Below are 24358 nucleotides of genomic sequence, written 5' to 3'. Positions count from 1 at the left end.
ATAATATATACGATACTTTATTATTTCATATATTCGAGTTAATCTTCACTTTTATCAGGTTAGTTAGTTGGTTGGTGTGATCTAGCAAATGATGGTAAGTGGTCACCACACAATATTAACCATTCCGTACGTTACCAAAGCGCCACCATGTCCATTGTTCCTTTAGCTACACTGGTTTACTCATTCAAACCGAAACACCACAATAGTAATATTGTCATAATAGTACCACACCTACCACCAGATGGACTTGCACAGTAAACCATGTAACCTATATACTAGATGGTGTAGGTTAGGTTAGGTCATTTGCCTACGTGTGCAGGCAAACGGAAAATCCGATTCTGAAACGACTATAAAAATAAATCAATTAATGAAAACAATTTAATTACATTTAATTACTAGTAAGTAAGATTGTTGCAATAAGGATATATATTAAAATTTTATATATACACTATGAAGTTAATAAAATCATGCATATTTAGTTTTACTAGGTAGAGTTCAAGCATTTTTTACTAGAAGTAGTTTCTATGTAACGATTTGCAAGAGCATTACATGCGTTTAAATGTCTGAAAAGATAATTATAAAAAATGTTTATGATGAAATACTTTCATATTTGCTTAGAAGTGTTAAAAGAGGTCAAAATGTAAACGATCTGCTTGAAATAAGCGACAGGTAGTAACAATAAATGGACAATAAATCACATCCAAACAGTCAAGAGGGCGTGCAAGGTCTAGCTGTGATCCCTCGCCAATTTAGCCGTCTGCCATGAGACTGGGATCGTGGAAATATCGCGTCTATCCTTTGTTCATAACATAAAATAAGCTTACTAAGCCAAAAATCTTATTTAATAAAACCTTTTTATTCGTTTTTATTATTCTTTTTTTTTTTTTAAGTAGGCGAACTAATATCTGCATTGAAGGTATATTATTTAGTATCATTTTGTAATATGACTAAAATTAAAAGTATGTTAATTTTAGGTGACTCATTTGGGTGTGATTGGTTTAAAATTACAGTCGAAAGATTTGAACCACACATTAAACTTACCTATTAACTGATAATTTTAAGTAAAAACGTGAATAGTTATTTTATTCATAAAATAATTTAAAAATTATGGCGTTTTTGCAATTGTAATCAAGAATTATGTAGAATTAATTTCTATATTAAAATTGATTTATGTTTCGACTTTTCGTCTTTTAGACAACTGGCACAAGAAACAAGAAACAACACGTGTCAATGAAGAGGTCGTAAATAAAAAATAAAACCCAAAAAAATGTTACAAGAAAATATTCCAATTTTAAATTATATATAAAATTTAGATGGTGATACTACATGTAAAAAAAAAAACATATAAAAATAACAAAACAAAAGATACACAGGCAGACAGGTCTTTGGCCATTTGTCAATTTAAGAAAAAAAAAACCTGTTTGTCCTTTGCTATTATATAAAATATATTGGAACTGAAGAAGTAAATTTGTCATATTATCGTGTTATCTCATGCAAAGAATATGACTTTCCGCTGTTAGAGTATTTTTAAACTAATACCCCGTTACTTTGAGGAAATCCGCTATGTAGAAGGAAGAAAATAATTTTGCAAAGTGCAGTTATTATGAATCCGTACGACGCATACCGGAGTGGGTGTCTTTCAGTAATATTACGAGCTATTTCGTTCTCTCAAGATGTAAATCAATTTTTTAAGTAGAATAAAACAATTTTTGTCTCTAAATCTTGCCAATATTTCATAGCCTAATTAAAAAAAAAACAAAATCAAAATATTTTTTATTCAAGTAAGCCCAGAAAGGACATTTTCAATTGATTGTCATTTTACAGTTTTGAATTAAATATTAAGCTACCACCGATTCGAAAAGTAGATTTAACCGAGAAGAAACGGCAAGAAACTTAGTGGCCACTCTTTTCCACCATTTTAATTACAAAGACTAGCTCAAATAGCCTTACAAATATTTGACTAAATAGCAATCATTTAAAGAATATATTATGTTAAAACATAACTATAATTTGAAAATATATTTTAATTTTTTGTTATTTTTTGTAGATAATGAATATTTTTTATAACTATCTTAATGCAACCGATTATCGTGGGTCTTTCTGTAAAATGAAACTAAGTACATGGAAGTATAATGTAGGTTCAACGACGACCCTGGGATCAAAAGGCAAAGGGGAAAAAGTGCTCATTACAATTTCAAACAAATATAAAATCTTACGGGCGTATTTCTAGACCTTGATAAAGAACTGTTATTAAGACTTACATTGCTCTGGATTCTTAGGCTCTAAAGATAAAAGCAATCTTATTTTATTGCGAAAAAATAAAATACAAGGGCCGATGTTCTTTAGAAATAATTGTGGATGGCTTAAGTGGAAGAGATCACTAGTAAATTTTTACAAATATATTTCTAGAACGTAGTCGTTTTATTTATCAGCTGTAATTATTCTACAGTTTTATTATAGCAATTGCACGGCCTCGATTGAGTCATTGTCTCATTTTTTTTATACGTTCCAATTTTCTTTATTTTATATCTAACAATTGCAGTTATCACGCAGGTCGGAAACCAAACCATTTTTAATGGAATTTGTATTTTTCTTTAACATAGTTCGAAATATAAATAGTGTTACCTATATATTTATTTGTACTATATTATATTGTTTTTTAAAAATAAACTTATTGTATAAACTATTGGTATAACCTCTTTAGTTTGCCCTAAGAAGTAGGGATAAAAAGAGAACTGTTTGCTCTTCTCCCTTTGAGAATGATAGTGCTTGAAACCGAGTCTTTAATTTTTTTCATAGTAATTATAGGATGTGTTTAAAATATGATATTTCGGCGGAAGCCCTTCTTCCTATCGCATTATATATTCTCACATATTGAAACGATCTTACGAGATCATTATCCATTAGTCAACTCGGATTAAAATTAAATGAGAGTTTTCGCATGCAGTAGATATTAAGGGAATTCCGGTAATTCATAATCACTCCTATTTACTAATATTTCGGTCGCTATTCAGAAATTTACAATAAATAATTAAGTATAATTATAGGTAGACTAGTGAATCGACGACCTATAGGGTTTGCTTCAGCAAAGATCGGTATCAAGTCTTAAGCATTTAGTAGTTAGAATGTTCTTTAGATGCTACTCCGTCTTTACGTAGTACAGATCGATTAAATAAAATACAATAAGCAATCTGAATTCGCTTTGATCAATAACCGCATCATAATTTGGATACGAAGTTTATAAAAAATATAACCTATAATTCTTATAAAATTAAATAATCACAAGTCAACCCTCAGACGAACAATTCGAAGTTTCGAGTGCAACAAAAAGGTACAAAAAAAAATAAAGTCGTGATTAATTATTATTATAGCCTTATCATGTAAATGCAGCATTATGTTTACAACGTCGTAAGTGAAACATCATGGCCGACAAGCGTTAGTTTTTCTCATTTAATGTGTCAAGCAAAACAGTAATTTGTTTTAGCACAAAGGAATACATACAATAAACCTTAACTAAACTCGCATTACAACAGAAAACATACCTTAGTAAATGCAACAAATTGTGTGCAATGATTGGTTGTTTTATTGCAGACTAACGACTCGCGCGACTTCGTACGTGGTTAACATAAATACTTGAACACGTTTTATAATTTTCTCACATATAAGTTATCGGTTTTTATCTGTAATTTGCAAAAGATAAAAATAGTTAATATGATTGTTCTTTAGAAGATAGACACATCTCGCGGACTTTTCTATAGGTCTTTTTAAGACCTTTTAAGACCTCTTAAGATCTTTTTAATACTCTAGTACATTGTTTTGATGTACCTCCTATGGTTTAGTCAGCGTTTGCCATGTAATCCATTGCCATAAAACACCATCATATTTCGGCCATTTTGAACAAAATTTACCAATTATTTATACAAAATGTAGCTTATCGATATTTCTATTAGTGAAAATCGTATTAAAACCCGTTGAGTGGTTTATAAGAAGATGTATACAGACAGATACAGAAAACAACTTTGTTTTATATCATTTCTAGATTTGGACGATATAGAGGAAGTATTTGTAATGGATGTTAATATATCTGCTTAAGGTTAATGAACTTAAACACTGACGAAATTGCATGAACATGGCTACTTAGAATTTTTTGCTATGGATACAGTTGTATACTCTTTACCGTGATTTTTGGTAAATTTTGTCACTAGATGATGCTGCAGCACATAAATTTATTAATCGTTTAATCGATCTCCATGAAAATTGGTGTATATTTGAAGGACAGAGAATATTTAACGTTAGTTTAGGCGCTAGTTGAATCGGATAATAGTTTACATACAGATTTAAAGAGGTATATTTCTTCAAATCTTTGGCTTCAAATCAAAAAGTAAGTTTAAATAATAAAAATATTATGTATTTAAAAATACGACGATCCGTAAATAGTCCGTAATCCCACGTCTGGGCAATAATTCTGTTGGTCTATTTGTTGCTATTTCACAGCTCAACCGAAATTTAGTATGAAACAAACTTGAACTCCAAAGAAGGACACAGGCTATTTTTTAATGCATTCCACCTGACGATCAAACCCTTAAACGCGAGCGAAGCCGCGGACAGCAACTAGTTCTTCATATATTTTACTATAAAATACAATTTTATAAAAAGAAAAAACGTTAAAAATATATTCAAATTGTTATCTAAAAGGATACAAGCCCGCATTTTATTCATTCTAACATACATTATAAAAAAATGCCAAATGCGTCAATTCACTTGGTTTTTTTTTTTATGGCATTGATTGGCGGACGAGCATATGGGCCACCTGATGGTAAGTGGTCACCACGGCCCATAGACAAAGGCGCTGTAAGAAATATTAACCATTCCTTACATCACCTATGCGCCACCAACCTTGGGAACTAAGATGTTATGTCCCTTGTGCCTGTGATTACACTGGCTCACTCACCCTTCTAACCGGAACACAACAATACAGAGTACTGTTATTTGGCGGTAGAATATCTGATGAGTGGGTGGTATCTACCCAGACGGGCTTGCACAAAGCCCTACCACCAAGTATTGGTGGCGCTATTCGTCAGATATTTTACTTCTAAACAGCAATACTTAATATTGTTGTGCACCGGTTTAAAGGGTAGGTGAGACAGTGTAACTACAGGGGATATAACATCTTATATCCCAAGGTTGCTGGCGCATTAACGATGTAGGGGATTTATATTACTTATATAAAAAATAACATATATCTCGAATAAAACTCATAAAGATACCTTTTTTAAGATACCAAGGAAAGTCCCGTTTTGTTTAAGTATGTACATTCTGATTTCAGACAATTAGTCATTATTATAAATGATTTTCCTTTTGATATTAATTTGTGTACTTTGTTGTATGTTTGACGTTTATTTTAATTAACAGATAATTTACTTGTATTTGTGCTATAATGTTATTTTTCGTTAGATCAGAGATCAGTATTCATTTAAACAGAATTGGTCAATGAGCCAATCACTAGGATTAAATTTAACTGCTGTGCAAATACTTTGTTGTTCTGCACATCTAAATTTTATAATATTCACCTTAGACTAGTTTAACAAAGTCATTGGTCTCGTCTTATTGTCTCTGTTGCTAATAGCTGTTTTAATGTTTGCCTTGAAAATCGGAATAGTAGGTGTTCAACTGAGATCATTCATGCTACCATTTCATGCGCTCGGATATTGTACATAGATATTTTTAATTTAAAATTTTGATGTAGCCATTCTTACGTTTAATTCTTAAACTATTTCTATAATGTTTAATGTCTTGCCTATAATATTGAATACAAATTATATAGTCAAATCAATTGATAATGGAAGCACAAAATCGACCCTATATATGTATATATAGCTACTCATGCGATTATTATATAAGTTTTGGCTGTAGTTTGTGTATCGAACGCATTCGTGTAACATCGACTACGTAAAATGTATAAGCAGGGGTAACTAAAGTAATCATTGACACTCACCCATATACATATTAAGCTTTTGAACCACCAGTGTAATTATAGGCAAAATAGATTTCATGATTGTTAACCAATATCAATTGGTTGATAATCACCATTCGTCAGAAGATTGGCCCTTGGCCCATTGGCTCAACATAATTGGCCAAAACCACAAAGGGAGATGAATACTAGCATAGCAATAAAACAAATTGTTGATTGAAATTTGAGAAAAATATTAAGTTTGTTTCCAACATTGTGTTGTGTTACACAGTTACTTCATCATACGCCTAATTTAACAGAAGTACCAGTTTATTCTCCATTTATGTGCATGAATAACATAGCTTGTTATGTATTAAATGACAAAAAAAAAAATCTAATATTGTTTCCACGTAATAAATATACCTATAATGTCTGTAACAATTTACGTCAAGTTTAACAACGTGCGTCAAGATTTTTTTTTTATTCCGTTCTAAGTTCACTGCGTTCAGAACCACCATAAGACGGTGCGTCCTCAATCTGTCATATTCAAATCTCATTAAACCTTACGGTAATCTTAAGGTGACTAATATTTCATTCGCCTCTCCCTTTATGAGAGCTGGCCTGGTCGATTCTACTAATTTATAATGGTTACGTTACTTTCCCGATTCTATTGCGATCCAAGTACGACTATTTTCCTCAAAAATAAACCTCAGCTGAATCGGAACTGAGGTACAATTGTACTAAATTATTATGGTTACAGCACCATCGTTAAGTCCTTCCTTAGTAGAATTAATCAACGATTACGATTATTAGCGACGTATGCAATAAAATTACATATTTGATAGTAGAATTAGACCTTTGGACTTGTTTTTGAAGTGAAACTTCTTTGAGCGCGATGAGTAACATTTAAATATATTTGTGGCTGTATGTGTGTGTAAAGGTTTTAAGATGACCGGTCGATGCAGTGCTTACCTCAGTGCTGAATACAGGTTCAATGCCTTGTACAACATTTATATACTTATTATCCACATAAAATATATGTATATGAGTGAACAGCTATTTATAGATACGTATTTTAGTGTTAGTTAATTAATAATAATAATAATAACAATAATTTATTGGCGCAAAAAGGAAATTAAACGAAAAATAAGCTTATATATATGAGCTTAGAAAATAATTATGACTATAATTAAATATTATTATTAGCTAAGTATTCTATTTATATTGTGGTTTACAAAGAGTGAAATTTATTACCCTTTATGGGGGGTTATTTACATAACTCGTATAAGAAAGAAATAACAGAACGTAATTTTATATAAGCGAAAATGCAAAATAGCGCTACAGGAAATCATGAATGAGTGTGTGTTTGTGTGTGTGATTGTGATGTGTGGGTGTACGAAATAGTTCCTTAAGAAAACATTTTTCAATATACTAAAATAATGAGTTTATTCGTATTTAAAAACGTGGCGAGGTGGCCATAATTCGGCAGTGGGATATATGCAAAATTTTTTCCGCCCAGAGGATCAGAATTGCGATTCAACGGGGAAATGCTGCTCTTGCCACGATTCCATGATTTGTACGATAAATATTTACAATTTTTATGTTAATATATTTATATATACAAACAACTAGCTCAATTAGCCAACCAATTAAACGCCTAGCCACTTTAATAAACTGCTGTTCAACCAGCGGCCTGAATGACACTCAGCCAATTCATCTTCCGTTCGTAGAATAGGGTAATATGTTTTAGACTCTCCTCTTTTTAAAATTGGTTAATAAAGCCCGACTCTCTACTCTATTTGGTCTTCTCGATCTGATCCCTAACCTAAAATACACCGTTTCTGAGATATTGCAAAAATAAATATTGTAATTTTAACCTTAAAATTATGCTGTTTATCAACAATTTCGAAACTAAGTGGTCTTCGGTGCTACGGGATGAGCTAACCCTTCACGCCATCGGTTTCTTAAAAAACACTCTAGAGGTAAGACCGAAATGACCATATTGAGTCAGAGTTAAGTTAAGTTGGTTTTGTGACAATTTTGCGCAATCAAATGTATGAATCTGAACCTTCGAGCAAAATGGTCAAAAGAAACCACAACAAACATATTCTTGTAATCAGGAACCAAACCTCTACCATATACAACAATTTGTTTTCCTAAAATCGTACGACGGAATTCTAAGCCCAATCCTTTTTTTGCTGCGGTGGCGTTAATACGTAAGTACCACTGTAAATAGGTAGGCCACTGCTTTATGTTCCATCCAAAACTATCACTATAAATATTTTTATTTATTTTTGTTGAACAAGCACTGTTTAGTGAAGTGGCTAGGCGTTTAATTGGATGGCTAAATTAACCAATTGGCTGCGACATTAATATATTATGGTGAAAATGGCTACTTATATAGTGCAATTAGTAGTTAAAGAAGACACTACCTTATAGTGATAATAATACAGTTACTTATTTAATATTAAAAATAAAATAAAAGTAAATATCTCACTTTAATTAAAAATAAAATGCAATAGTATTTCGATTGAACTTTAGAGCAAATAGGTTACAATTATCACAGGTTTGTGAGATTCTTAGCAGTCGATATTGAAACGATTCTGGTTTAGAAGTTGTTTACTGCCGGGATTTCAGTGCAAAACCACTTCGTATTTACACTTGCATTTAGCTTTATATCGCAAATTGAAGACATTCTGCTGACTTGGAAATAATATTTCAAATACGGAAAATAGTGACGAAAAAAAATAGACTGCCTATTTTACAAGTGACCAGATCTCAGATATAAATGGTTGTATTAGAGCTGTCTTTTGTTAGAGACTAGCCCTAGCCTCAATACGGTGCTACGTTATAGGATATCATAATTAATTATATCATTAATAATATCACATTATTATTATTATTACATATTATAAATATATACAATTATTATTGTAATTAATTGATCAATAATTTGTACAACTTTAGTTAATATTATTTTATATAGAATAACATTTAATACTGGCATGTAACACTATTTCTTATTTTAAAAATGATTGAGCTGTCATAAGGAAAACAATTGGATGATTGTGAGGGATTGTAAAGAAATATAGAGAGATTGGAGCATCATTGTAAAACATAATTTTATTTTGCCATCCCGAACTATTGAAATTACACTTTATAAACACAATGTCATAAGGAAAATAATTATGTATTAGGTCTCACATAATGTCTATTGTATCTTACTCTGTAAATGCTTAATAATTGGGTCTTAAAGAATGTTACTTAGCTGTATTGTTTTAAAAATTTACATATCTCCTCTCACTTGCTTGTGGAACGTTATCGAACGTGTTAACATAAGAATCAAATCTTTTATCATCTCTTTGGTGTTTGCATTTCCGACATTAACCTATCAGGCTCTTGGCCTAAGAGCTCGTTAACGCTAGACCTACGTCATAGTATTAAGGCTTTTTTTACGCTAGCGCAGGTAATTTGACGTTTTTCTACTGTTAATCTTGAGTCAGTGACTGTAAGTAAGGCGATTTGTTTTTAATTATAAATTTTACTGTGTTGAAACACTTGAATCTTTGAGTGAATGAGTGGGTTTTTAAAACTCCTTACAAACTTATCGCCCAGATAAGAGGTACTCGACAGAGAAATGCCGCTTACGTACAACTGTTTTTTATGACAGATCTGTACCCATTGAAAGTTTGCTTGAAATGCTGATAAAGAAATATTTTGCATAGTTTATTTTATTATTAGAAGATTAACACAGTCTGAGCTTAGGGCAACTAAAATGACGCTTACAAGTCGTATTCAATTTTAAAAATAACTATGCTCACCGGATAATAATAGTTTAGCGAGATAGGCGGGACCATCGTCGTACTCGTACTAGGGTACGGAAGATCTGTGTCAAGTTCACAGACAGAATAGGTCGAGGACCCCATATTTTGAAGGTCACTTTGAACCTCTCCAGTTTATAAAAACTCAATAGTTATTATAACTAAAAAAATTAGGTGCATGATTAGTCCGTTTTTGTTTATCCTCCATATTGTTAACAGCATGACTAGTGAAGTACCTACCAGTGAAATATTAATTTTATGGAGCATCACACGAAACTGATCCTGAATCTGAATTGAATTTAGCACAATTTACACCTCCAATACAATTTTAATGTATTCGTCATGTAGTTTATTTTATTATATTAAACGTTTAATTGTTGTCGCTAAACCCTTCGGATCGAATTAGTTCAGCGTTAATACGATCACTTGAAAGAGAAAATTTACCAACAAATGTATAACATACATAGGCACTCGTACGTATATTTCTATAATCTTACACCTTCAATTATCGGCTGGGATTTTAATTAGATATCCCTTTTCTTTGCGCCTTTAACACTGCTTCACTGGCAGCTTCACTGGCAGGCATCTGGCTGCGCTTTCGCTACTCAATGATCATTTTTATTTTAATCAGATAAATAGCATGCAGTAATCGGTATCATCTTTAAAATCATTAAAAAAAAAAGGACTCTAATGTGGAAATGGGGAAAAAGGTAAAATACAAATATATATAGAATCGTATCTAACATAAAATCTCCTAATTTTTTCAAATCGGTTTAAATCCTAGAGAAAAATTGGGAGTATAATAAAAACTACATTACAAGATAACAAAATAAAAAAAAAAACTATATATTTTTTTACTATTTTGTATGTGAGTACCCTTTAAGAACAATACGAAAAGTTCTGTTCTCTGACATGAAAAGTGAAAGTTTTTATGCAAAGCGTAACACGTCCTCAAAAGAGATTGATTATGAAATGATAAAATCGACGTCAATTTATGTTGTTGTTTGTGTGTTTTGTTTACGTTGAAACCAAATATTAATTCAAAGAATGATGTGTTTTATATTTAAAGTTATTTGTTTGTACCGGGAAGGGCTTATTTTTGACTTCGATTTTTTCATGATATATGTGGTAAGCGAACAGGTGGGTCACCTGATGGGAAGTGACTACCACCGCCCATGGACATCTGCCTGCAGGTGCGTAGCTGGCCAATGATGAATTTGTAATATCTCTTTTTAAAGGTTCGGAAAAACCGCCGGCGAAAGCTGGTTCCACAGAGTGGTTGTGCGAGGCAGAAAATGCCTTAAAAATCGCGCTGTTGTGGATTTTCGGACATCTAGGTGGTGTGGGTGATGTTTTGAATTTTGACGAGATGTCCGAAGGTGAAATTCAGCAGCCGGGATTAATCTGAACAATTCCTCGGAACATTCCCCGTGGAAGATTCGGTAGAAGATGGAGAATGATCCAACAACTCTACGCAGAGCTAAAGGATCGAGCAGATCAGAAAGGGCTTGATCGTCAATAATTCGAGCTGCTCTACGTTGGATACGGTCAAATGGAAGGAGCTGCTACTGGGGAGTACCCGCCCAGAGGTGAGAGCAGTATTCCATGTGAGGCCGAATTTGCGCCTTGTACAGTCTTAGGCGATGTGCCGACGTGAAATACTGTCTTGCCTTGCTGAGCACACTGAGCTTTTTTGATGCCAATTTGGCTTTGCCTTCCAATTGACCGCGGAACTGAACGAGGCTCGAAACATCAACGTCAAGTATTCCGATACTGGCTGCGGCGGCTATCGGAATGTTCTCAAATCGTGGAGATACGACGAATGGTGTTTTTTTGTCAGTTAACGCGCAAACTTGCGTCTTTTTGGGGTTGAAGTGGACCAGGTTTAGCCGACCCCAGTTCGAGACTTTGTTTAACGAAGACTCAATTTCAGACACAAGTTTGTTCCGGTTTTCTTCGACGTTTTCCCGATAAATATTAGCACGGCCGGTGTATGAGGTGTCTACGGTGCTGTCGTCTGCATAGCAGTGAATGTTACTGATTTGCAACAAGTCATTGATATGCAGAAGAAACAGAGTGAGTGATAGAACGCAGCCTTGTGGAATACCAGCATTGACTAATTTTTGGTCGGAGCATGCCGCGCCGCGAAAAGAGAGCCTAAAAGATCAGCTTTCTCCTTCGCGGTATGGGCCAATGACTCACCATCTCTGTGCAAAGATGGAAAAGAGGGCTGACAGAAATTCCCTAAGACAGCCTTAGCGAGAGACCAGAACGCAAGTGTTCCTGAAGGGAGGCGCACTAGTCTCTCGCCAATTCTGCCAATGTACTCTGTCTTCGCCCTAGCAATCACGTTTTTGAAGGATCTAGAGGCAGAGTTATATTCCTTTCTGAATGCGCTGGTATTTACATCACGAGACGCCGATGCGTTAGCCCAGTTTTGGTAGCGTTACCATTTTCGGCGTGAAGCCGTTTTGCAGAAACGACCAAACCAGGGCTGGGACTTGCCATCGATGGGGACCGCAGAATACGGAATGAACAGTTCCATACCCTGAAGTACCACATCGGCGACATAGTCAGCAACAACGCTCGGATCATCCGGCGAGAAACAAACCTGCCCCCATGGGTAGGATGCAAAGAAGGACCGCATCCCATCCCAATCTGCTGACTTGTAGTGCCACACTCGGCAGCAGCCCACAAAACGAAGTCGTGAGTACCGCACAACCGGCACTGTACTCCGGACGAGACATTGGTCCGACGAGCCCAGAGGGGGATCGACGATAACCTGGTATCCATCCGGATGGGAAGTCAGCAGAAGGTCCAACAGGGAAGGTATATGATCCTCCACGTCCGGTATTCGAGTTGGCGAGGTGACCAGTTGTGTCAAATCATATGCTATAGCGAAGTCGAGAACAGATTTACCCACATGATTGGTAGTGCGTGATCCAAGCCATTCGGCATGGTGGGCATTAAAATCGCCAAGGGTTGCCTTATGATGCCTGCTCCGCTTGCCCCGAACAGTGGCGAGCGCAAAATTCCCCCCCCCCCCCAGAATTCGGAGGGTAGCCTGGGCATCCCTGCTCAGGTGGTGTACGTCCTGAGCATGGATGCCCAGAGAGGGATTCTCCACCGCAGTCGCTGATAGTACCCTCCTGGGGTAATGAAACCAAATTGCGCACAACCATTATGTTTTGGGGGGGAGTTGGATCGGGCCTCCGGGACTCTCACATACCGGACATAACGCGGTAGCATAGCTACCACTTTACGCCGATTTTAAGTGAGAGAGTGGTACTTCCCCGGGCGTGCCGGCCCATTCGGCTGCAACCTTTCAATTGATCTCTGAACGACAAGCTCTCGATCAATGATATCACGTGAATTCGTTGTCAATTGTTATTCATGTCCTCTTGTGGTTTAAATAATTTACGTACGCAGGTGAGTGGCACTCATGCTTGGGAAATATCTTAGTTTGTGTGAAACGACTAAAAATAAAGTGAGCAAACAAATACAAAATATATTTCATTTGTTAAGTTATTAAAACAGCGATAACTTAAAATGGAGCCTCTTCGTGAGTGAATACATTTATAGCGTATGTTTATTTACACGTTGTGTTTCTTCATCGTGGAAAATCGTTTTCCTTTGATTAAGCATATGATGACTCAATGAAAACCATACAGTTATCGTGCTGTTAGTTTTTTTACTAATTCTACTGAGCCAACTCGGCTCATCTCATTTTTGATATTCCATTTAAACATACGTCTGTTTTGGATGCATACGTCATTACTTTGTCCTGTTTTTTTTGTCTGTGGCTTCATTCGCGCGGAATTGACTGCAATTACATAAGATTACTATAAGAGTAAAGAAAATTACTGTATATTAGGGTTAGAGATAAGCGGTTACAAACATTGTTTTATAATGGTAATGTTTATATAACTGACGTAATTCATTTACAGACGTTAATAACACCAATTGTTGTAGACATAGCTTAGTTACCTTTGAAACAAATTATACTTATTATAAAATTGCGAATGTGTCAAGTTTAATTGCCCAGGAACAAATATTTAAGAATTACTAGTAAATAAATGTATAATTTGAAAGTACGCTAGAATATATAAGGCCTGCTATATGTAAGGCCTGTGCGGGACACCCTTTAAGTAATTAATTCAAAAGTATGCAAGACGAGAGATTTATTGTGTTAATAATACATAGTATATATGAGACAATATAACTTGGTGGTAGGCCTTTGTGCAAGCCCGTCTGGGTAGGTACCACCCACTCATCAGATATTCTACCGCCAAACAGCAGTACTCAGTATTGTTGTGTTCCGGTTTGAAGGGTGAGTGAGCCAGTGTAACTACAGGCACAAGAGACGTACCATCTTAGTTCTCAAGGTTGGTGGCGCATTGGTGATGTAAGGAATGATTAATATTTCTTACAACGCCATTGTCTATGGGCGGTGGTGACCACTTACCATGAGGTGGCAAATTTGCTCTTCCGCCTACCGATTTAAAAAAAAAATGTCTATGGGAAATTCCCATTGTCCTTGATTTGTATCTATTATATTTGACAGTTCACTAGAAGGCTAGGTATAAGCAGGCTTTATACTGCTTAACTTTGATAATAAGTGTGAAAATATTATATTACCTAGTCAAACAAGGCTAATAACTGAATACTGATAATAATATATAATTATTATACATCGAGACGACATTACAGTGGACTTTCAGTCGCGAAATAAAAAAAAAATATCTGTATCACTATAATATTTGCATTTATATAAATACTTGTTGTTGCTGATGCCACAGATAATTCGTTTGACGTTAGTCGTAAGGTGCTAGTTACAAAAAACCTATAACCTAATCCAATCGAGGAAGTAGATAAACAATTAAGAATAAAGATAAACTTTAAATTTACGTATTTCATGCGATTTGCTAATAACTCAGCTATATCGTGCACTACTAAGAGTTTATGATTAATATATCTTTATTTATAATACAACACTGTTACACTTAACTGTTTATATACACCTTAATTTTGCTTCCAAATTTCCGATAACAGTTTCGTTGTCGATAAAAACGCAATTTTTTCGCAAATCCATAATGAACATCGTAGTTATTCAAGCTCGACCAATGATATCGCTTCAATTTGCTGTCAAATGTTGTTTATTTGGCTTTTCTGCTCTTGTGGTTGGAATAGAGTATAATATGTCCTTGCTTTCGAACTTGTTCATACCCAATTTAATAAAATTTTCAGGGTCAATGGTTAAGTTTTTAATAATATTGGTAAGTAAATGATTTATGACCACTTAAAAACAACAATATCAGAAGCGAATGCAAATTCCTGTTATTGCGAGTCTTTTGTTGATACGTCAAAAGTGTTGTCACTTTTACTTATTCATTATTGACGTTTTAACACATCGTTAATTATTTCGACCAGTTCTAGGAATTTGCATACGCTTTTTAATCCAGTAATTACGTCGGGAAAACGGGTGAGAAATGTAAATGAACCGAGATAGCAAAATTTTGGATATTGTGCATTTTCATTAAAATTTATGGCTTTTCCGTCGATATCTTAATAACGGTGAACGATACGTGGAAAATGCAAAGGACCATAATTGTAGAAGGTATTAAAGCAACAAAAAGGTACTTCACAAAAATTTACGTATCTCAGCGGAGAACCGAGTTAGTATGAAAAATGGAAAATTAACCCTTTTTTCAAGATGGCTATAGACTAGGTTGTTTTGTGTATATACTGTCAAAAATGTACCACAGGTTAGTAAAGATACACCTTAGGCAAAGCAGCGATGGAATACATTCATAGACAAAAATCATATTTTAACGTAGTCAATTTGGTTCGTCGTATTTAAATTTGAACAATAAATAAGGCAGGTGATCCGTTTAAGGATAACAATAGAATAGGTGTCACATAGACATTTGAACGTTGATCTTTATATAAGTTTTTTATTATATAAAGAATTGTTATTTCAGATAAATAATGTTATTGTATTATAATGAGGCTGTACAACGCCTCGCCTTGTACAACTATGTCGTCTTATAATTTAAAAAAAAAATTGCATTGCCATATAAAAAAGTTAAAATCTGTGGTTTTGATGAAACGTTTTACAGATATGACTGTATTACCTTACATAATGTTTTCGTTCGGAAAACTTTCCTTTTCTATACTAGCCTTACAAAATTACCATAAAACTAACTTTTTATACCTACGCTTGTCGTTTTAAATAAATCAGATATAAATCTGTTTTCTTTTTCGAAATTTAAATGTTGTTGGTAAATTAATAATTAAAAAATAGTCTAATAATCATTTGAATAAACTCGTGTAAATATCTCGACAGTAAAATATAATTTTACTGTTCACCTTGTAAATCTAATCACGTGAGCGGTTAAACACAGCTCTTACTTATTTAATGCGTCACTTGTGAAAACATTTTTAGTTTTAGTTTAAGAGAATGAGAAATAATATAAAAGTAAATATTAAAGTAAAGTAAACTAGCAAACCCAATTTTTTTATATTATAGTTTGGCGGACGAGAAAATGGGCCACCTGATGGTAAGAGGCCACCACCGCTCATAGACAATGGCGCTGTAAGAAATATTAAGCATTCCTTACATCGCAAATTCGCTACCAAACTTGGGAACTAAGATGTTATGCCCCATGTGCCTGTAGTTACACTGGCTCACTCACCCTTCGAACCGGAACACAACAATATTGAGTACTGCTGTTTGGCGGTAGAATATCTAATGAGGGATTGGTACCTACCCAGATAGGCTTGCACAAAGCCATACCACCAAATAAAAGTACTAGTATAAATAGTAGTAACATAAATTTAAAGGAGTATCTAACTTAAAGTATGTCAATTTTAAAATTTGGTTAAAATGAAACACTCGAAAAAAAAGATACATCACAACAAGGCATTTTATATTGTTTTAATTGAGACACTATTTGATATATAATATTAGTTATTATTAAGTGCATCGTTAGTCTGATGACTGACGTAAAAGGCTGCAGATCCCGAGGCTTGCCAATTAAGGGTTATTAGGTTTTATTTCAGTACCAGTCCTGAGTTATGAATTTGGCAGTCATCTATGTATCGGAAAACAGGTCCCACGCCTGTATATTTCGAAGACCGAATCTAACGTACCAGCGGATTTTAAAGTAAGTGATATATAACTTGTGCTTGGTCACACACTTTTGCTCTATAATTTGTCCTAGTATCCTTAAGGATGGTCATCGTAGCTGAAATCGTCAAAAGTGACCTCAATAATATACATTAACTTCACTAATATACATTAACTTAATTGATAATTCAAACCAACACTATTGATGTGCCTCCGGAAAACATACAGCATTGCATGTGAAGAAGCAGTGTATACTTTGCCATTTACTTACGGTCCGTTGAATATGTTATCTGTTGTACAACTACCCTATACTAAATGACGGTAGTAGAAAATCCAGCTAGGACACGGTTAGCCGTTGTCACTTTGATCGTCATAGCGTTGTGTACTTTCGCCTAGTGCGGTCGTAACCCAAAAATATAAAACAATCCGTGGAATATTTCAACAAATAATTTTCCGAAGTGTTAGCTTAACTAATATTAAATCAATACCTATCGGTATTTTTGTGTTTTATGGACTCTTATACCGGGAGTGCAACGTAATAAATCGCGCGCCTAGTGAGGTCGATGAAGCCATCAAGGCAAACCGACCAATTGACTCCGATTCACCGACGATCGAGAGGGACCGAGGACAAGTGGAAGATGACTCTTCCTGCTCCAGCAATGCAGCAAGCAGCGAGTTTGACATCGAGGAACCTCCGCGCAAGAAATCGAAACGCGACGTTCAGGTAACGGTCGATTGCCGGATCGACGTGATACACGAGCAGGTCAGTTTCCTCACTAATTTAATTATGCAGCAACAATGTGCTTTATCTTTAAACACAAATTTAACCGAAAAAACTAATGTCGTGATTGAACAACCTAAACAGAGTCGGGCGATTTTTGATTAATCCTTGTACACCTAAATCATTAGATTTAGGTATTTGTAAAACTAATTTCGATGAGAAAAAAGTATTAAAACCAGCCGATGAACAATGTTTAAAACAGTTAATAAAACTACAACATTTTAATTCGTCTACGTGGCAACATATTCGATATAAAAAAGCATCAACAGACATGCTTGCATTCCCAGGCTTCTGTAATTTAAAAATTAATGACGAAATATGTTGCTTAAATAGTGGCAAAGATTTCCTGGCCTCAACAGAAGAAATTATGACTGCAATTACCAATGCTTTATTATTCCAAAGACAATTATTACAATCAGGCCTACAAGAAATTGTTAATTGGTCTCACGATACTCCTACAGAACTAACTCCTAATAAACTCTTCAATAAAATAAGTGAAATGTTCGGAACAACATCGCCATCTTATAAATTATGTGAACAAACATTACAAATTGTCTGTGGTAAAAGAGCTAAATGCATAGAAACTAGACGTAAAAGATTAATTAATGAAATTCCTGATAAAAATATTCAAGCCGCTCTTGTTAATATACCTCAGAGTGAGGAATTTCTATTCGAGAAAACACAACTTATGTCGTTGGTACAATCCCTTGGAGGGCCCCATTGTTGGTTATCACCTCAGCAGGTGGTTAAAAATAGAGCACAAGCAAAAAGGAAGTACAACGAATCGACATCATCAAAATTCAAATCTAGACCACAGAGACAAGATCAGAATTATCATCAAGATACCTACAAAAAAGCAAATGCTAAACAAACATATAAAGGAAAGACTAACGACTACAAACAACCCAAAAACGCGTCCTTTCGAAATAAAGACAAGAAAAAATGACTATCCGACACACTTCAGGGGAGGTCGTCTAAAGGCATTCAAAAACCGTTGGCAGGCGCTTGGCGCGAACAAATTCATAATATCAGCAATCACTGGGTTTCGAATATCTTTTTACAAAAAACCTCCTTTAATATTGCCAACAAGACTCGTTATGAGTCGATTTGCAACCATACCGTCTCCAGCAATGATTCAAATAGTACAAGGCCTCTTAAGTCAAAAAATAATGCAACCTGTTGCAAAATTAACCCCCAGTTTTATCTCCAAGCTATTTCTACGGAAGAAAAGCGACGGATCGATGAGACCGATTTTCGACTTACGAGAATTAAAAAAATTCGTAAAGATAAAGTATTTTCGCCTTATCTCTCAAAGTTCAGTTCCAGATTTTCTTCAACCGGGGGACTGGATGATAAATATAGATATCTCTCAGGCATACTTTTGTTGTAGCTGCAGCAAAAACTCACTGCCCGTTCCTTCGAATCAGTTACCTAGGTCATTTGTACGAAATGACATGTTTGCCTTTTGGCCTGGCCTCGGCACCACATCTCTTCTCGTCCGTAACATGCTGGGTCGCGGAGACCCTGCGTGCCAAGGGATGTCGTGTGCTAGTCTACCTAGACGACTACCTTATGGTCAACCAAGACCGATCCAAGTTATGTCTTCAGGCCTCGGAGGCCGTGAGTCACTTGGAAGATCTGGGCTGGATACTCAATTACAAAAAATCAATCTTAACACCGACACAAGACCTAGAATACCTTGACATCCGCTGGCAAACTTTAAAAAACAGGATGTCATTACCAGAAAAGACGATATCCAGTCTCAAAGCAACCATAAATCGATCGTTGCTAAAAAGGCAGATCACGCTTTGCGAATTACAGAGTGTACTGGGACAGTTCAATTTCGCCCCGCCGAGCCTACTACACAGAGTTTTGGCACACCTTGCGACAGGGACTTATTTGGTAGTAGCACCGGATTGGCTTCAGGCTTTCTGGTTGCAAGACAAGAAGTCCAGAGCGTTGGAGTACCCACACGAAATACAGAATCTATCGAAAACGTTGATCGACATGACAATATTATAGACATCGCCGCAAATACTAAGCCTATTAACCTTGAAAATTTGGAAAACTGGGGATGGGGTTCCCAAATAAAGAATTGGTCTACTCAAGAGAGGGAGCTGCTAAAAAGTAGCTGGCGACAATCCTGTATATATATATATATAATACCTGCCATTAAGACATAGTTGAAGTGGTGTAATAGTTCTAAAGTTAACCCAAAAGCACCTAGTCCGACTGACATCGCAAAATTTTTAATTTATCTCTTCTTAAATGAAAACTTTTCCTAAATCACTAATTTAGTTCACAAATCAGCAATATTAATTTTCTATGGTCCTTTTGTAAAACAACAAGCATTTACAGGCTTCATCATTAAACAAGGCAATTAGGGTAGCTAAACCAAAATTAATTAGACCATTAATTACCTGGGACCCAAGAATTGTTCTGAAATGGCTTTCAGCTAATTCACCTAAAGAAACACTATTTGAAATATCTCGTTGAACAGCAACAGTGTTGTTACTAGCTACTGGACGTAGTTTCCACGACCTTACTTTGCTGCGAATTTCCAAAGACAATCATCTAGATAACGGGGACAACATATATTTAATAGCTGTATTTGGGTCAAAGACTGACAGACATGACTATCGTCAATCTGCTTAGAAATTGTCTAAACATCCCGATAAGAACATCTGCCCTGTTAATTTAGTTAGGTGCTTAATAGAGAAAACCAAACAAAGAAGATCGGATATAAGAGACTTAGACAACCTATTCATTACAATTTGTAATAAAGTTAAAAATGCTTCACGCACTGTGATTGGCAACTGGGTTCGTACAGTTCTTAAGGAAAGTGGCATTGATGCTACCCCAGGGAGTTGTAGGTCAGCTGTAGCTTCACTGGGGTGGTTAAATAATCAGCCCTTAGATGATATTTTAGCTCGGGGTAACTGGAAATCATCTACTACATTTTTTAATCATTACTGTAAAATAATTGAAATATCTAGAAATTATTGTAATTCCTTTTTCAATACATTTACTTTATTTAAATTTATATGAGTTAAAAGTTAAATAATAATTAAGAGGACAGTCCTTGCGGAACGCCTAAATAGCGCTTACTATTTTCGAAATATCTTAAAACTGGAGCATTGATTATGGATGAAAAAAAACATTCAGTATCTTAATAGATAGATCTCAAGTTTCACCGCATGATATTTATAAAATTTGTATTAATAACTCAGTAAATTCATCGTCAACATCACTCCAAACGCTGAAATCGACCTTTTCTATTAACGTTTTTTAAGCTATTTAGCTGCTAGTTTATACATGTAGTTTTGGTTAAATGGGGACACAAAAGTGTAAATAATAAGTTCACCGTGTTAAATTTCTATTATATCACATAATATTATAGTAATTTTTATTTAAATATTGCTTACTTTTTGGCATTCGTCGTCCATACTTTTTAGTATGGAGAAAATCATTTGACGGTTTTGACTTATTATTCGACATCGCTGAAAAAGATTAAAAATTATAAATTAATCAATTATGTAACTAAAACAAAATTATTTAACTTCCAGGTTAAACTTTTATTTGTCTCATTTTATTATTCATCATAGAATTGTGTTTATATTTCACCAGCAGATAATAAACACGTCTTCACATGCAATGCTGTATGTTTTCCGGAGGCACATCAATATAACGGTTTTACATAACAATAAAACCGATATTATGTGCGGAGAGGGAAAACATACAGCATTGCATGTGAAGACGTGTTTATCAGCAGTCCTTCCCGGTGAAGACTATGACGATCAAAGTGACAACGGCTAACCGTGTCCTAGCTGGATTTTCTACTACTGTCATTTAGTATAGGGTAGTTGGACCACACATAACATATTCAACGGACCGTAAGTAAATGGCAAAGTATACACTACGTCTTCACATGCAATGCTGTATGTTTTCCCTCTCGGCACATAATATCGGTTTTATTGTTATGTAAAACCGTTATATTAGCTGTAGCGGTATTATGTAAGAACAAACTCGAAATCCACCGCATAACACGACCGTGAAATATCGGAATGTAATATGCGACATTGATTTTAAAATAATTATAAAATGTATTCAAAGTCAACATTTCATGAGTGAGATATAAAGTGAAGTTTTACAAAATCGAATTACTGATAGAATTTAAATATGAGATGTATATTTAAAATTAAATAACAATTGACTTTAAGAAAAACAAATATGCAAAATATTTGTAAACACAAAAACACAAGTTCAACGGAACAGAACACGTCGAGTATGTGTTTACATAACAAAATATTACGTGCGTTTTATTACTTTGCGATAATGATTAATAATTTTCTTTCTTTAAGCAATCAGTAATTTTAAAACAAACTTGATACAATTAATTATTTTTGCGGACTTAGATTTAATTAACAGATTTTTTTATTTTTTTTTAAATAAAGTATAATATTAATAAAATCAAATATTAATAAGAAGACATGAGCTTGGTTATAATTTTCAAGGAGGTGCGTCTGAATCTCCACAATACACTGAGCAAATAAAATATAATCTGTACAGATCAAACATAAAAAATACCTCAAATCGAATCGGTCAATGACTGAAAACATGTTGATTAGCGGACTGTGTGCTAACAACCGGTAAAGGAGAGAGAACACTAAATTCATTGACAACTAATTGCCCAAGAACAAATAAAACAAATAAATAAAGGTCTAATAATTTGAATACACTTATATTAATATCTCGACGATATTATTATAGTTATTTCCTGGGCATCTTAAGTTTTTATTCAATAAGATACTTTAATAATAATAATAAAAAAAAAACTTATTAACTTTCGATAATTTTCTTTCATGGCACCCCCTTGCACTCACTTGTACCCACCTCCCGGCGCTTTGGTATGAAGCAAGCCTGAACTCCAAGGAAATCAACTCACCTGTTGACCAACCCCGAAAACGCGAGTGGGGCTGCTGCCGACAACTATAATTATAAATAAAGTCGCAGTCATTGATTCGAGTAAAATTATGATGAAGATGTTAGTAACTAGCCTGCAAGGACAATAAAAGACCGATACACCAATATATTATCTGACGCGACTACAACAGTTAAGGAGGAGGATTATGTTATATAGCCTCAAGAAAAGCCAAATAAACAACATTTGACAGGAAATTGACGCGATGACTTTGATCTAAAGCTTGATTAATCTATGATACGCGAAAAAATGGCGTTTTGAACGTCGACTCGGATTTTGGAAGTAAATTTAAAGTGGATATAAGTCGTTAAATGTTAGTGTTGTATTATAAATAAAGATATATTAATCATAAACTCTGTCCAGTGCACAATTGATTTGAATTTTTGAATTATTATCGAATCGCATGAAATACGTAAATTTAAGATTTGTTAAATTCTAATTTAGTCTGGAATAGGCTATAAGGTACTAACTGTTTTTAGTTGTGTTTTTAAATGCATTTTTATAAAAGTCAATGTCAACCTCCTTAATATATCCAATAACTCGATTTGAGGTCACAGACTTACTCTGTATAATAAAAGGAATGAAACTCTCAAACACTTATTTTTTCACTTTTTTGACACATACATACGTTTAATTATAAGTAGCTAAATTAAGAAGTAAAAATATATGAAAAAGTTCAGTATTATAGGATAATTATTAGTTATTTTTATATTTAGACTAAGCCAAAAATAAATACATACATTATATATTAATGATAAATGATAAACCATTTAGTTACATGATACAGAATTATATTGCCGGCTAGGGCATTTGGAGTGACGCTAACAAAAAAAAAATAGTAATCAAACTAATTTTCTTCATTAATAAAAACAACTGACCCTTGTCGCGTACTTATAACCTATTTCTTAAACGTATTTTATCAAACATAATTTAATATTATTATTTAATTCAAAAAAATAAATAAACCAAATGTTTAGTTATGTCATAAAAATAATGTAACTTTAATATTATTTTATTTTTTTAACTTTAAAATTAATGAAACCGGTCTGTAATTTTTTTAGAATAATTTAGGTTTAAAATATACGTTACAGATTTAACATCTGTTTTTTTTAAATTTAAGTATAATAAAAAAAATAAGATAGTGTTTTTATTTTCATAATTAGAAATTGAAAAATATATAAACGTCAATATAAATAAAATACACGCATGTTACGAGGAGTTTTCTAAATTTAAATGTAATTTTAATTTAAAATAAAAAAAAACTTACTGGTAATCTTCTTATCTAAATAACTTTTTCACTATTGCAACACACACTTCACAAATACAACATTCTTTCCTTTATCAGTAACTGTAAAGAATTAAAAAAACTTGCGCTAAAATCGTTCGAATTTCAAATCAAACGTTATAACAGTACGCTCTATGGCGTATGACGCGTGACTGATGTGTGAAGCTCTTCGCTCACGAAGTATTGAGTGAGAGGACAGAGGATTAAGGACTGTTGCAACCAAAAGATAAACGCTTTAAATAATAATTGTGTAAGTAAAATTTCTTTAGTCGAGCGTTAATTATTATATCTCAGCTGTAGATAGTGAAAAATGTATTAGAAGTCATTTATAATAAATTTTGATGAAACAAAAATCGCAATAACATTTTTTTAACAATTTAGTACGATTCTGGAACTATGAATAGTAATTAT

At 34.0% G+C, this 24358-nt stretch overlaps 1 protein-coding gene and 1 pseudogene across 1 annotated transcript in view; both read right to left on the bottom strand.

Moving 5' to 3' along the window:
* LOC113393212 (polyamine-transporting ATPase 13A3) overlaps window positions 1–24130 on the bottom strand; it is a 52181-nt gene extending 28051 nt beyond the window's left edge. Inside the window, exon 1 of the mRNA XM_026630001.2 lies at window positions 23930–24130. The gene's annotated coding sequence lies outside the window, so the exon portion shown is untranslated. The remainder of the gene's footprint in view (window positions 1–23929) is intronic.
* LOC135194174 (uncharacterized) lies at window positions 11004–12722 on the bottom strand (annotated as a pseudogene).
* Window positions 24131–24358: the final 228 nt, after the last annotated feature.

Source organism: Vanessa tameamea, chromosome 26 (assembly GCF_037043105.1).
Source record: "Vanessa tameamea isolate UH-Manoa-2023 chromosome 26, ilVanTame1 primary haplotype, whole genome shotgun sequence".
In the NCBI taxonomy this organism is placed as follows: domain Eukaryota; kingdom Metazoa; phylum Arthropoda; class Insecta; order Lepidoptera; family Nymphalidae; genus Vanessa; species Vanessa tameamea.
This window is presented reverse-complemented; position numbering and strand designations above follow the sequence as displayed.